Source organism: Solanum lycopersicum, chromosome 9 (genome assembly GCF_036512215.1).
Source record: "Solanum lycopersicum chromosome 9, SLM_r2.1".
Lineage (NCBI taxonomy): Eukaryota > Viridiplantae > Streptophyta > Magnoliopsida > Solanales > Solanaceae > Solanum > Solanum lycopersicum.
In genome coordinates, this window is record NC_090808.1 from 28,346,742 (window position 1) to 28,358,744 (window position 12,003).

A 12,003-nucleotide genomic window follows, 5' to 3' on the forward strand; every position below is an offset into this window, starting at 1 on the left:
CTTCTTGATCTACTTAAATAAGACTTTTGATAGCCTTTGGAAGGATATTGTCATACATCTATGTTTTGAAGTATTAAGTGATAATCATTCTATCATAGGTAGTCTATGGACCTCTTAAGTGTGTGTGTAAGGGATTGTATGGGCGGTCGCTTTGAAACCCATTCAATTGAACCTTAGAGTCACCTTTGGTAGGAGGATCACATGTTCATATGTTTCATGTCTTTTAAATGTATGTTGATCTCATTATGGGTGGTCTTAATGATCATTTAGGTGTGCCTAGATAGAATGTAGAAGAGGTCTCTCTTTGTCTTACTTAAGTGAGTCTTAGGCTAACTTTTATTAAGAGAATTATATGCTAAAAGGCGTGCAAAGTGAAATAAACGAACCTCACTATACAGTGACGTTAGTTCACTATACAGTGAGGTGAGTTCATGGTAACCTTTCTTAAAAATGTGATTATTTGCTTAAATGATTTATTATATGGTTCTAAGTTGTAAAATGTTGTTCTTATGCTTATAGTATGACGTTTTAATTGAAATTCATGAAAAACATGCTATTTACTAAATGTTCCTTTTTAATTTTTTTTGCATGGCTTCCATACATAGTACATCTAATGTGCTAACCCCTTCTTTTCCCTTTTTGACTAAAGCGAGGGAATTGGATGTCTTGATGTTCCATTGACGATGGATAGTTTTCTAAGTCTTTGCAGATGATGTATTTGTTAGTCCTCATTAATTCGAGGACAATATCGACAAGTTCCTTATTTCTTAGTCTTTACATTTATGTCTAGCATAGGCATAGACCCAAGTGTTGTAAATTCAAAAGTTTAGATGGATCAATAAGATTGTTGTAAAGGTTTAATTTTTTAATTGAAAGTCTTATTTCTTGCGTATTATTTATTAAAGAGTTCTTCGTGTGTGAAAGTATTTTTAAATTTTTCCACATTTTTGTATGTTTATTATGCTATCAATTATACGAGAGGCTTAGATGATATTTCTAGTGTTTACTTGTGGGTCGTTACAACTCTCCTCAAGGTTAAATTGTACAAGCCATAGGTAAAGTCCCATACCCTTACCTACCCTAGGTTGAATCCCATAAGTCTCCCTAGTTAGTGTCCATCTTTACTTTCGCTATCATTCTCCATAACCGAAAATATTCGACGTGATATAAACATGGAATTTGGTGACATAAAACCCTATACCGAAAAAGGTTCTATACTGTCCAAGGTAGAACAATACATGAACAAAGCATTGTAGGTGGATCCACTAGCTAGTCTTCCTATGAGGGAACATAGTTAAAGAGCTAAGAGATTTGCTAGAAACTCTTTTAAGCAAATTACATTGTATTCTTCATCTCATTAAAGCAATACTGAACCTACTTTACCTCATTGGGAAGTGACACATCTCATTTCTAGTTTGCTCGTTGCAATGCTAAATCCCTTTTTGAAATCTGTGTAAGCAATCCTTAACATTAGTTTACAATATAGGCCTTAGGGACTAACCCCTTGTTTAATCATGATCATATCTCTTAGGTTAAGAATCAGAACTTCCTTTAATCACAACCCATCATTTTGTGAGATAATCAAATCATAATCATATAATAATAAGGCACACATGAGAATCACCTTCAACTTTGCATGATCATACCCCTATCAAGATCTCATATTCAACATATTTATAACATGCTATCATATTAATCAATCATCATCCTCCTATTCAATTTAGATATTAATACTTAAATTGAAAATCACCATCAAGAATAGGCCAACATAATTGAAGTAATGTATTCATGATCTAAAAAGTCTTACCAATGGCTTCTAAGATTCCACTTCTAGATCACACCCTCAATTCTCCAAGGTTTATGAAATAACACAATCACCATAATAATATAATAGTAAATTAAAGAAAAACACATCTAATTACAGATCCCTAATAATCTCTCAATATATTTTCATTGAAAAAAATGGGTCATTCCTAGATCTTTTAGAGAAAGTAGATCAAAGTCGAAGAAGCTTCAAATCCAAAAATAAAAAATTATAATCTATCAATATAAATCAAATTAATAGAACATTAATGAAATTGGAAATAGAACCCATGAAATTGGATGAAAACCATATTTTTTAGGAATCATTTAAAACCAAACTTTGAAAAACCACATGCAGAAAGGAGTCCCAAGAGTGAATAACTTCTGTAATTTGTTTATTTGTAGAGAATTGAATAATAAAGCCTTGATATCGAAGATATAGTGATGCTTGACCTTGCTCTTCAGTAGGGTCTATGGTGTAGTGAGAGAAAGTATATAAAAATTAAAGCTAATTAGTTTTTATGAATTATAAGTTGTTAGGTTAGATTAATGAGTTATAACCCTTTTATAGTCCCCAATTAACTAACTAGACCACCCCTTAATCAATAATTCATTACAATTAATCAATTACCCCTAAGTTAAGAAAAAGGATGGTGAAACTATGTCACAAACGATGGAACCCTGTCGACGAGGCATCGACTGGACCACAGATTGTACTGCTCATTGTGGTTTCATTCAAAGACCTGTTTGTGCAGGCTTTTTGTTATATTTCAATTTTTCAACCAACGATACAAAATTATAAGTCATGCATTCATTGACGGTCTGTCATTCCTTCTCTGGTTGTACACTGTAATTTGACAGTTTGTAGGGTCAAATGTTAGGGTCCTCCTTGACGGAACTTATCATGTTCCTAGCGGGTTGTACCTATAAATTTAGACCCTAATAATATAGTTATTTGTATTACAAACCTTTTCACCAAAGTTGGCTTCTATTTGTCTCTTTAAACCCTTTGAAACACGTGAAGGAATAGTAGGTTATTTTCACGAATCTACGGACGTCATGGTCGTCCTTTGACGTTTAGGCTCATATACTTCCTAATCAAGATAAATACAGTCATTTGAGTATTTATTATGCATTATACACTATATATGTCTCTAGTCTGTGTCATGGAACTTCTTGAGTTTATATTATCCCCCCTCCCCTCTTTTAGTAACATTCGTCCACGAGTGACAAGTAAATCATTTTTTGAAGAAAAGTTAACTTCTTTACTTTTATTTTATTTTCATGTATTTTATTTCTATTGAAAAGTGTTAAACAACTTGTTTCCTTGCTTAAATTTCTCAACGCATAGTTAACCCTACTTCTTATTGTAGTTACTACAAGATAAGTGTCTTGACCTAGTCATTTTTCTACATACACGTTCACTAAATGATTAGAAGCTAAAAAACTAGAATTATGTTAGTAAAATTCTTATAGATTAGAAAATATATTTACCTTCTTTATTATATGTCCATAAATTTTTTAATATTTGAAACTATATTTTACCAATGTAAAATGTACAATCATGTTGTTTTTCCGAATCGCTAAACATAGTTGTAGAGTATTATCAGGAATATGTCATCATATGTGAAAGGTTTAAGAGATGAACTCTTCCTTCTCTAAACATTCTAATTGATAAAAAAATCATCATATGACGATAATCTTATTCATCGGTTTGTTGTGGAATGTCTCGTATTGTTTTTTATATATTAGTGGTTACGTTTTTTTAATGGGAAAATTGATATTAATATTATATCTCTCTAAAGATAAATCATATATTCAATGTATGTTGTTTGATTGTTTCCTTTTTATTGCCTTACTTTTTGTATGTATAAATTATGTCTGCGATAAGTGATGCCCCAAGCATTCTATTCAAAACATCCCCGTATTTTTCAAAATAGTTATCTTTTTAATTCCATGTACACTTGAAAGTGGTTACTTGTTGTAATTTATAGATGAACTAATCTTGACCATAATATTCACCGAAACTAAACAATGGGCTACTCATTGATCCACATAATCAAAAGGCAATAGAATATGCTATTCTGAAGCTGGTTGCTGACAAGAACCTCTGTTTGAAGTGTTGTAAGAATGGCCTAAAAAATATATACTCTTTCTCATGGCCATAGCATTGCGAGAATTACCTGTCCCATGTTAAACACTGCAGAAATCGCCACCCTGTAAATTTTCTTAAGGTTATGGAGATAGATTTTAAAGAACCTATAAATGAACCACTAAGAGATTTTAATGACCTTTCTCAAAAAATTTCGATTAATGAGGATTTCAAGGAAAAATGGTCAGAACGATATGGCAAGAAGGCATCATGAACTTGTTGAGATACTCTCACGGAAAGCTAATTCAATCAACGATCCAATTGGTAGGTACTCACCGGCAAGCACACAAGGTTATACTCGTTATATTAAAAAAATTGTTATTCTTTTTAGAATTTATTTTTTATGGATAGAATTAAGATTTTTATTTAGTCACAACTTTATATGTGTTTATATATTATAAATGCATTATCGTTTGATGTTATTTTAGGTCACAAGATTAAAAAAATTATGTAGGTTATTTTAATACCTAGTGAAAAAGGAACTTATTGATACATTCTTCCAATTGAATTTTTTAATGCTTCCCAAATAAAATATAAAAATCTATGGTAGATTGCTTTTTTGTTTTAATTAGAAATATAAATTCCACATTTAGTTATGATACAGATATGCCATGTATAGGAATCCAACCAAGACACTAGCAAATGTATCTAACAACTGACCTAGATACCTCAATATTGTTTCCACTTTAGGAACTTGTTTCACTCCAGTGACTTTGTTCCTAACTTTTTACTTTCTTCCACGTGGTGCTAAATAGTATTTTGTTAAAGAAAACCTTCTAGTTTTGTGATCAATTGCTAGACTATTTCCTTTCCTTTGATTTGAATTCTATTTTAGTCCTTTGCATAAATAAGATTTCCTTACTATAATTACAAAATCAATATTAAAAATGTCGAAGTACTCTATAATATTTACTTTATATGATTTAAACTTTGATGTGACATATTTATGTCCATTTACATCTTCCAATCATTATGGCACTTTACGTATAATTATTATAAACAAATACATACGAATCTTTGCTTGTTTTATATGTTGTTAATGTACTTAAAATTTCACAAGACATCTCTAAAATTAACGTTTAATCACTAAGTACTTTCTGTTATTGAATAGATTTGCGTTATTTTCCATCATTTGCTAAGAAATTACAAGTAAGTTTTATGTTACTCTCTCTTAAGTTACTTGTCAAATATTATCTTGAAATGGTGATTTCCATATAAATTTAACCAGCAACTTACTTTGTCTTATCCTCCACTCCTTTGTTTTCTTTGAATGTGCTTGAGTCTATGCTTGTTCAAACTCAATGATATTTATATGAGTCTTGAACATCTCATAACTGTTGTTTGCTAATTGATTTTGATTGTCATGTTTCCTACAAACTCTAATAGTCGACATAGAATTAATCTATGCTCTGAACTCATGTTCTTTTAAAATCTTTTTTGTAGGGGATATCTCTTTTTGAAAAGATGATTTGTGCAGGAAATATTGTTTTATAAAAATATTTATAAAATTAACATGATCATGTAGAGGGCGAAAATTTTTTTAAACTTTAGTTTGTTATTAATGTTATTATAATGCAAGACTATGTTTCTTTGGAGCTTCAATTAATTATCCTCTGATGTAAATTTACTATGTTTTTGTGGAGCTTCAATTAATTATCCTCTGATGTAAATACCCATCTTGAATTTTGTCCGTCAATGTTTGTAGCTATAAAAACAATAAAACAAAAGGGGAAGCTCGGTGCATTATGCTCTATTAAAGGCAGAATAAGAAGGGTCTATTTATATAACCTTTGTGAGCTTGTGCCTGATCTTTTGCTTGAATGATTAAGAGTTTTTGTACAATTGTCATATTTGTTTGAATGCATTTATCTATGTGTAATTTATTTATAGTGGAGATATTTGAGCAATAGCTTCCTATGTATTGGTTTTACAAAGCATGTTTTTCGTATATAGCTTTCATTTATTAATAAGCTAATTTTGTTCTTTGGATAAGTTATATATTTAATTATATGATTATTTAATATATGTAAATAAAAATTATTATTCGTAAAAATGAAAAAATTGTGGCTACAAATTGTACGCAACATTGTAACAGTTTATAAGTGTTATTTTAGATGAGATATAAAAGGCAACACTATTTAAATGTGACCATTAACAAAGAAAAGGTCAAACTTAAGTGTAACATAATCAACCAAAGGTGTTTCTAATGAATCACTACAAAGTGTTCCCTTTATAACTCTTTGGCAACAATTTCAAGTGTAGCTACTATGGCTACATTTCAAAAGTGTGGCCAAATTTCATAGGTTACAACTCTGTTGGCCACCCCTAAAACCTTTGCTTAAAGTCCAAAAGTCTGGCCTTTTATCAAAGGCCACACTTTTTCCTAGTTTTTGCTACACTTTAAAGGTGTGGACATATGCCTAAAATGTTATAGTTCGACATAGAACAAATAAGATAATTTTTAATACGGTGTCATGAAACCCTACACCGAAAGATGGAGGACTAATTTCCAAGGTAGTACCAAAATATGAACATAAAAACTACGTGGATATATTAGCTGGTATTCCTATAGGGGGCAACAAAGTTCAAGAACTAGGAGGTATAGTTTTGACCTTGTTTATTCCACATGCATTATTGTCTCCAATCTCACGAGTACATTAGTGATACTACCTTCCCTATGTGAGAATGGACACTCCTCACTCTAGTTCACTCAATGTTTTGCTAGAGTCCCTTTTGTTTTTGAATGTCTTTAATTTCTTTATTGATCATCATAGCTTATTGCAGGTCACAGGGTCTAACCCTTGTATGAATATCATCATCACATCATAGCTCAATAATAAATTCAAGAGTATAATCCTTTCACTACAATTAACATTGGTGAGGTTAGCACTTTAACATTCTCATATCATTATAAGGCTCATTCGTAAATCCTTTATCATTCTTACAACATTTTCATAATAAGCGAACACCTCACAAATCATAGTCAAGACATTTCAATTCAACATCATACCTTCCTATCAATCCTAATACAAGGCATTCTACATTACAACATCATTATGCAATCACAATTAACCCTAATTAAATAAAAGAAAGGATCATAAGACTTACCAAGTATCCTTCGCAATTAATCATTAAGGTCTTACCATAACCGTCAATTCAAAAAAATTTAGGTTTACATCATCATTATTAAATAACCAACATAAAAAAAGACTAGAAGAATAACTACATCACAATTCAATACTTGATCAAAGCTTGAGACAAGATACTTAGGTCAATTCACAACCTAGATCATCTTCTCAAGTACTAGCATGAAAGGCAGCAACTCACCGTAATTCATTCATGATTAGTCTAACAACATCATCTAGTAGTAATTCAGTCCATAACAAAGTCAATTGAACCAATATATACGTAATAACATCAAGATAAAAAATAGAGGGTTAAGGTTTAAGGGTCATCTTCTACAAACTAGACCAAACAATCCATATATATCATAATTAGGTTATAATACATGTTAATATATTCATAATATAGAAAATAAATAATAAACAAATCAATTCATAAGATCAATTTTATATTGAATGAAAGCCTACTTGAAAACTGAATTTTTTAAATCAATTTGATGGAACCCTTTGAGGAAAGAGGTCTCAAAGGTGAATTAGATCCGATGCCTTGTTAATTGATGAAGATTGATTGAATAAATTTAACATTTTCATCCCTTCAACACTTCCCTAGCTTGGTCTTCAATGGATTCTTCACTAGAGAGAGAAGCAGAGAGAAGGAAGAGAGTTTTGCGTTTGTGAATTATGAGCTTATGTTAGTCTAATTTATGTTAGTGTATTTAAATAGGTAATTAATTACCATAAGTGTACCTCCATTATTCCTTAACTAACAACCTAACCCCATATTAAAAAACGTAAAGGAAATTACAGGACCCATCGACGTGACCAGGATCAAATGATCGTTTGTCCATCGACGGGCAGTCCCTCTTTCCATGTTGAACATCCATAGTATTTGTTAGAGACTGTAAACATGAGGTCCTACAAAAATTTGTATGAGTGTTTATTGAGGGATGGCATCGACGGCCCGTTAATTAACACATGCTCCGTTGATGACCTCTCGGACTGCAACATGCAAGGGTAATCCTCAACGTCCTTGGTTGGTCCTTGGGGATCGTACCTCGATGTTTCTACCCTTAATAGTCTTAAACACATGTTATACACCTTTTCACCAATTTTCATGAATTTCTGACTCCTAAAAGCTAGTCATATAGGCTAAGACACCCTAGCACCTCATTAAACTAGTTTTCAAACGTCATGGACGTTCATGGACGTTTTGGTTTATAGACTTCCTAAATGACACATACTCATTAAAATGGACCTTAAAATAGTGTCAAAACCTTTAGACACTTTATGTTATGCTCTAGAATATTTATTGAATTTTTGAAGTGTTACATATGATTTTGTTGATAAACTATGAGTAGTATTAATAAAAGAAGCATGTTATTAATGAGAATATGTTGGATGTAAGAAATGGGTTTCTTAGTGTGATACATAACATTTTATAGTGTTATAGGGCTTTATTCTTGGCATTGCACTAGTGTTGCTTGACTTACTTATATGATGATATGTGTTTTATCGAAAAATTGATTTCGAAAATAGTTTGTTTTATCTTAGAGTATTTTCGACTTTTTAGGAGTAGCCACTTAATTTTTAAGGAAAATCAAGAAAACATTGTTTCTAAACAATTTAAACAGAAAAAATTGTTTTGAAACTATTTTTAGGGTGTTCGGGATTCTTATAAGTATCTTAGGAAGGTGTAAGGCACCTAAGACACTCCGCTAACTTACGGTTTAAAACTATTAATTATTTGACTATTTTATATTTTTTTGCGCTTTTGAAGTTGAACCTTTATTAGAGTTTTACTTGGAAAAATCTAAAAGTTGTGCAATCTTTGTTGTTTTTAGATTCCGTTAAAGTCAAACTTTTTAGATTTTAACTCTAACCAAGCTTATGAATTGATATTTTATTATTTAGAGATTCAGTTTTAATTTTTGAGTTCGATAAAGCGAAAGGTGTTCAGCGCGGTTTGGTGTTTTCCAACCTTAGACTAACGATAGTCCACGCAAACATATAAAACAAGTAATGGGGAGGGGAGAGAGAAAGAGAGAGAGAGAGAGAGATTTGGGTCCAAACTCGGGTTCTGTTCGCCTTGACTGAGTTTTGGACCCTCCTGTTTTTTGGGTTTTGACCCATTTTTTTTTACCTGTCCTAATCTAAACATATAATTACAAGAAAAATAAAAGGGACAAGGGCTTATGCCCATTACAAGAAAATACAAAATGTAAAGTAAGGATGTCTTCTAATCCATTTTGGATTTTCTTCAATCTTCAAGGAATTGAGATTGACGTATCTGTCTTGATGGTTTGACTCGGTAAAGACTCTCCGAGCCTTTATGGCTCTTTGGGATGTGAAAGAAGTCCATGGGGACTTCTACGCAATTTGCATGCCACGAGAATAAGAAGAAGGAGAAACGAATTAGCAAGATAAGATAACTAACTTGGAATAGAAGGTAAGAACAAAATACACTAACTGAAAGGCTTCATAAAGCATGATAAGTAAAGAAAAACATTTAGACACGTTAATACATAACCAAGGCAAATAAAGAAATTACGACACTTTATCAACATTTAGGTAAGACGGATGCCTATTATAACCATGCTAATTAAACCTCTATGGCCTAAAAATGACATCAATATTATGCGAACAATGAGGGGAAAATTTAAACCCATTCGTGGCAAGAATTCATAGAAGCACAATGAATATGGTTTTCAATCACATGGGCTTGGTACAAAGGAAAATATACTTTATCGCGCTAGGTAAGTTAACTGTATAATGATGGAGCAATAAACTTGGACGATAAAGTCATACATATGATTGAAATATATAAAAAACATTACACTAACCACCCATGACCAGAATCATGCAAGAAAAGCATAAGCTCAAAAGTGAACAACCTCGATGTGCCCACAAACATGGGTATTGAAACATTACACTTATATTTTAGCTGTGGTAAAGAGAAAAGATCATGATGAATATCCAAACAATAAGATAACCAGAAGGCATGTCCTAAGTAATATCGAGGAAAGGAAGAGAATCATATAGGAGACTTCAAGCATCAAACAGAGGTCGACAAACATATAAATCTATCACTCCATCGTATTATCAATCCATGACTCTTCTGAAACAGAAGCAATCCAAGCTTAGGACGATAAGAATACAGATTCTACGCCATGAAAGACTCGAAACAAATAACAATACAAAACCAGCAGGCATAACCAAACAGAATCACAGCGAGCAATGCATCTCGACATCGAGCAACCAATAGATATAGCATCTTATATTTACGGCAAAACAGGCCCCCATACTCCACATTAGAATGTTTAATACATTCGATTCAGTACAAACGAAATATCATCATATGGATTAACAGCAACTCACGGAGCAATGAGCGACAGAGAAGTCCATTTCGAGATAAAAGAAGACGATAAGATAGTTTAGATTGGAGAGATTACCTCTTTGATAGCAGCAACTGGGAGCAGATGGCAGAACGACAAACGGACTTCCACGACTCGAACTACCCAGCGGACGGCGGAGACGGCACCACAGTTGAACATGCTATGACCAGACAAAAATATCGCGACTTTCTTCAGTGTCTTGTAAGCCATTCTGAATGATTTGAACACTACTCTCGCAAAAATTGACAAACCTAACAATCTCCTACTCTCTGTTTTCACGAAAAGAAGACAGAAAGCAACCAAAATAAATTTTCAGATGAACGATTAGGCTGTTCTTCCACAAGGACAGGGAAAGAAAAAGTATTTCCTAAACAGATTTCTAATCCAACAATTCCTCTATATATTAACAGAAATAGACAAGAGAACATTTCAAACGAAGGGATCTCTTTCTGAAATATACTCTCCCAAGTTTTTAACCCAAAACCTCCAACCAAAAAGAACTAACCCCGCAAAAAAAATACCAACACCCTTTCTGGAGAAGGAAGAGGGTTTTTATAGATGAGAGGGTCATACGATTTTTCGGCCCACATCCGAATTTGAAATTCGAAATCTTATCCAACAGAAACGAATATTCCCTAAAGATGCCGGATTCAAAACAAAAGGGAGTTGAGGTGGAGGGACGAGATTAACCCATCGTCCTTGCAACGCTTCGTGTCATCATCTCCAAGCGAACGAGGACGATTTGTGTCGTCTCGTGCGTGGCAGGGGCTGCAGGGATCCGTTGCGCGGTCTCGTTCATGCGCAATGGAGAGAGAGGGAGAGAGAGAGAGGAGGGGAGCATGGGGGAGACGGGTGAGAGAGCGTGAGGGAGACGCGGGTTTCGCGTCTATTTTTTTTTCGAGAATTAGCGTGGATGTTCTGTTTTTATGGGGGAACACGTGGGGGTGTTAGGATTGCGTGGGTGTGGGTTTTGTGGCTGGGAATCGGGAGGAAGAAGGAGAAAGGGATGGGGTAATTTTACCTTATTCTTGGAAGTTTTTGCTGGGTTTGGGGAAGAAGGAAGGGGGACAGGTCGCGTGGGGGGAGAGTGCGTGGGGAGAGAGGGGGGCGCGTCTGGTGCATGATGGAGACGCGTGACTGTCTGGCATTTTCTGGGATTTTTTGGGAGTATCGCGTGGAGGAGGGTTCTTCTGCTGGCTACAGCGTGAGGAAGAGGGAGAAGGGATGGGGGAAACGGGTCGGGTCGGTTTGGGTAGGGTTATGGATTTAAGTTTAGTGGGTTGGGTTGGAGGTTTGGGCCTAGGTGTTGGGCTGGAACTATTGAATGGAATGGGTTAAGAAGGGAGTGGAGTGGGCCTGGTAGAGAGGAAATAAAGATGGGCTGGAGTAGAATTAATTAAGACATGGGGAAGGAGGTTGAATTAATTTGACGGATGACCTATTAAAATGACGAATTCGCATTAACTAATTAACGAGCTCCGCTATTTAGTAATAATATTAAAAAGAGTGATTCAAAATCATAATTTTAAACTAA

The 12,003-nt window shown here is 33.6% G+C and overlaps 1 long non-coding RNA gene across 1 annotated transcript; it reads right to left on the reverse strand.

Annotated features, from left to right (window-relative positions):
* Positions 1-8,679: 8,679 nt before the first annotated feature.
* LOC138338259 (uncharacterized) lies at positions 8,680-11,661 on the reverse strand. The gene is made up of 2 exons (XR_011211700.1): positions 10,527-11,661; positions 8,680-9,444 (listed from the first exon to the last, which is right to left on the reverse strand). It is a non-coding gene; the product is annotated as an uncharacterized lncRNA (long non-coding RNA).
* Between the last annotated feature and the right edge of the window lie 342 nt (positions 11,662-12,003).